The sequence below is a fragment of the Belonocnema kinseyi genome, chromosome 6 (assembly GCF_010883055.1).
Source record: "Belonocnema kinseyi isolate 2016_QV_RU_SX_M_011 chromosome 6, B_treatae_v1, whole genome shotgun sequence".
NCBI classification, from domain to species: Eukaryota; Metazoa; Arthropoda; class Insecta; order Hymenoptera; family Cynipidae; genus Belonocnema; species Belonocnema kinseyi.
The window spans coordinates 84,562,811-84,567,365 of record NC_046662.1 but is presented as its reverse complement, the minus strand read 5'-3'; the positions used below and the strand labels follow the sequence as shown (position 1 = coordinate 84,567,365).

At 33.0% G+C, this 4,555-nt stretch overlaps 1 long non-coding RNA gene across 1 annotated transcript in view; it reads right to left on the bottom strand.

Annotated features, from left to right (window-relative positions):
- LOC117174257 overlaps positions 1 to 4,555 on the bottom strand; it is a 137,242-nt gene that overhangs the window by 90,776 nt on the left and 41,911 nt on the right. The window lies entirely within an intron of this gene.

Sequence of the window (4,555 nt, the reverse complement as noted above, 5' to 3'; positions counted from 1 at the left end):
TCTGAAAGCCTCTAGTATTCCGTCTGCATCATATACCATTTCCCCCCTACTATTTCTCATGTTGTCAATTTCTGTACTTTTGTTTCCTTTCATTTTTTTATAGAGTAGTTTCCTGCTTCCTTCAAAGTCGTTTTGTATTTTTATCTCTTCTGCTACTCTAATTGTATCTTTACTTTCTTTAACTAATCGTTTAAGTATCCTGTTTTCGCGTCTATAATCATTTCTACGTCTATTTCTTTCCTCATTGCTAAGACCTGCGATTTTAAAAGTTCTCTTGTACGCTTCTTTTTTTGCTTTTTGGGCAGCCTGAATTTCATCATTCCACCACGCATCACTAGAAATTCTTCCTACAACTGCGGTACCACACACTTCGATCGTACATCTAACAAGGATATCCCGTAACATTGTCCAGTCGCCCTATATATCTTTGTTTTTTATACGGTCCTCCCATGTTGCCCTATCTATGCTTTCAATTATGTTATTTTGGAAATCTATTTGCACACCCGGTTTCTGTAGGTTCTCAATTTTGATTCGCGTTTGTTTTGCTTTCTTGGTTCTCTTTTTTCTCCATCCCCGACCTAAGTTAGTTTTTGAGATCAGAAGGTAATGATCAGTATTGCATTCAGGACCCCTCATGACCCTGGTATCTTTGACTAACTCCCTTAGTCTTTCATCCGCAACAACAAAGTCAATTATACTGCGGCTATTTCCTTTAGACCAGGTATACATGTGGATCATTTTATGCCTAAACCAAGTATTTGTAATAAACAGACCCCTTTCTAAGCATAGACTAACTAATTTATCTCCGTTATAGTTTGTTCTTGGATCCCCAAAATTACCTAATACTCTTTCTGTATCCTGATTTTGGATGCCCACCCAACCGTTCATGTCTCCGAGTAGAATTATTCTTTCCCCATGTTTGCAAATGTTTATTGTATCATTTAAAGTGTCCCAGAAGGCGTCTTTTACTTCTCTAGGATCACTATCGACCGGCGCGTCGCATGCTATGATAAATAGTCTTCTGATTTCTACTTTCATTCCAGCCCACAGCAGTCTGGGAGACACGAAACCATGGTTTCCGAGATGCTGCTTTGCTCTTTCATTCAAAATCAGACCTACTCCTTGTTAACCATGTGATTCATAGTCTACTCCTGACCATATTTCAAATCCGCCTTTCAACACGCCGCTTTTTATGTCTTTGGTTTCACATCCCTTTTTCTTTGTTTCAGACACACATAAAATGTCTAGTTTCTTCACGTCCATAGTTTCACGCAATTCTTTTACCTTGAGATCATTTAATCTCCTAGCATTCCGAACACCCAGTCTCCATTCGTCGCCTGAAACATGACCTTTAGATTTTCCGTGTGCATGCCTTTTGTCATTAAAAGTTCCAGTCCTTTCCAAGTCTATTTTGTAGTTTGTATTATTCATTTTTTAGATAATACGCCCAACTAACACCTTTATGCAATAAGTTTATTTTCTGAGTCGAAATCATGTCAAAGTTAAGTATCAAATCGTCATATGGTGGAGATTGTAGTTCTAACGTCAGTCTTGGGTTCGTGTTTTTGTTTTCATGCTGAGAAGGTCACCAGCCTTCAGCAGCGTTGTGATATATGGGAGTTAGGTCTATATCTTTGAATTTACAACAAAAAGCGAGTTACCACCCCCCCCCTTGGTTCAAAATCTCGACGTTATTTTTAGTTTGTAGGTTTAAAATTTCTTTTTTTCTTTTTTTATCGTAAAATTATAATGAATTGCTATGAATTACTTATCTTTAAGTACGTTTCCGGATTTTCTAGTAACTGCATATCGAAGCACAGTTTTAAGAAAGTGCATTTATACCAAATTAAAACTACGTCATATCCGAAAGTCGTTAAAGTCATCTTGTTTAAGGTTCTCCGAAAACACATATTGAAAGTCAAGAAATTTCAATTCCAAATGTGCAAATTTGAAGAAATATAAAATGTAAATCCACAAAAAATAAAAAAACCAAAAAAGACAAATTTTCAGGAAATATTCAAATCTGAATCAAAGCCAAAAACAGGTATTTTCGATAAAACAGTTGAATTTTTAACAATATAGATAGATTTTCACTTTAAAAGAAAATGTCAACCAATCAAAACAGATCAATTTTCAACCAAACATTTACAACCCTAATCAACAGAATTGATTTTCTACCGAATAAAAAGAATTTTTAAACGAAAAGGATGAAATGTTAAATTGAGATAAATTACCGAACATTCAATTTTAAAGTTTTTTTAATTTCCGGAAATTTATGAAATTTTTGGTAATATTACAGGCAATTTATGCGTAAATTACCCAAAATTCAATTTTGAAATTTTTATAAATTTCCAGAAATTTATAGAAATTTTCGGTCTTTTATGGTAATGTGACCAGTTATATATGGTAACTTTCCAGGAATTAATGCAACATTCTATTATCTGCAACCAAAATTTCCTTAGAGTTTTTACGGTAAGTGGGCTGAGCATCGTATATTGCAAGATCATAGATGTATAACTTTCATTAATCACCTCTGACGTCACTTTTCACTCCCTAGGGAGCAAAAAGTAGAGCTTTAGACCTGCTTCATAGACTTTAAAAAGGAATGAAATCATGCATGTGTCATAAAAATAATTTTTTTAACCAAATAGTTGAATTTTCGACCCACCAGATGAATTTTCTAACAAAACAGACCAATTTTCAACAAAATACATAAATTTCTAACTAAAAAAGAAAATAGATCAATTTGCAACTTAAGAAATGAATTTTTAACCAAAAAGATTATGTTTCTATTAATGAGATTACTTTCTTACCAAAAAGACAAATTTTCACCTAAAACGCATAAGCTTTTAACTATCTATCTATCTACACACCTCCGAGACGTAGGCATAGGCAAGAATTAATACCATTACACGTGACCGTGTAATACCAAACCCCCAGCAGTCCCTTGAGACCTCTCCTTTCCCTCAGTACGGGTTTATCATTCGAATGCCTGATTTCTTACCTTCTAGTTATTGACAACACTAGTCTTCCTAAAACTATTTAATTGATACATGTGATAAACTCGCTACTAGAGACCCCAGTAAGGAAAAATGGTGTTATTTTTCTATTCATAGAAGACTGGAAAGAAAATTAAGTTTTCTTTTATTGAAGAGATAAAATTATATGGTATTTTGAGGTAAAGGATTGTGACAATCCCTACAGGGATTGTGACGTTTCGTGAACAACTTCTATTTCATATTCATTTTCAGCAAAAATTGAATAGTTAAATTTTGATTTAAAAAAATTAATCTTCAACAAAAAATATTTATTCAACTTAAATTTTCAAGAAAAAAAACGAATTTTCACGCAAAATGATGAATTAGTCACCGAGAAGATCAACATTCTACAACAAGAGACCAATTTTGAACATGGTAGAGAACTTATAACTAAAGAAGATTAATTTTTAACCAAACAAGAAAAAGCTAAATTTTTAGTTTAGGAAATTAATTTTTAACCAAAATGAAAGAATTTTTAACAAAAACGTTACATTATGCACAATAGGAAAGGATTTTAAACTAAAGTGATGGATCATAAACAACAAAATAATTTTTAACAAAGTAGTTCCACTTTCAACTAAGTGCTTGAATTTTCAACCAAAAAAATATAATTTCTGAACGATAGATATAATAGTTAATATTTCAAATTTAAAAAAAAAATAGTTGAACCTCAACTAAAGCAGATTCATTTTCACCTAAACAACTATGATTTTTACATACACAAAAATGCAATTTCTACCGAAAATAGATGAATTTTTAATTCCCAAACGACGAATTTTCAAACAGAAATAATGACTTCTTAAAACAATTGTTGAATTTTTAACAAAATAATAAAATTACTTAAACTTCAGTTTATTGAAAATCCCCTGACACTGTCAGGTTTTCCCTGACATTCCCTAACCAGTTTTAAATTTCATTTCTTTGCCTGACATTCTTGAACTCCCTGTCCTGTAGCAAACCTTTTATATCTTCGGTTTTAAACGAAAGTAATAGTTTTCATTTAACTTTAATTTACAAAGTCGCAGCTCATGGCACATCCTAAGGGACAGTACGAAAACCGGGCAATATTAAACACACATTTCAAGCAGTGCTGAATTTTTAAATAAAAATATTAAATAATGAAAAGTAAAGTATGTGCAGTGAACCCCTGATTTTGTGATGATTTTGGGGCTGACGGGGGCCCTAAATCTAGGAACTCCGAACGTAGACAGAGTCGTATCAATCCGAATAAAAATGCTTCGACTTGATTTTAACTTGAATTGTCCACAATTAAGACATGCTGAAGACGGAAAGGTCGAGTTGAGTATGTCTCAGTTTTGAGACGGGGCCAGGCATCAATTCATGTCTCGAAGACAAGTTTCTATGTCTTGAAGATATACATTTACCTCTTGAGTCGAATTTTTGTGACTCCCAACACGTGCGGTTTATAAATTCGAGCGAATACCTACCATAACAAAAAGGGTAATTCTAATAGTCATAAAAGCTAATCTTTCTTAATGGTTAAACAATCTTGTATA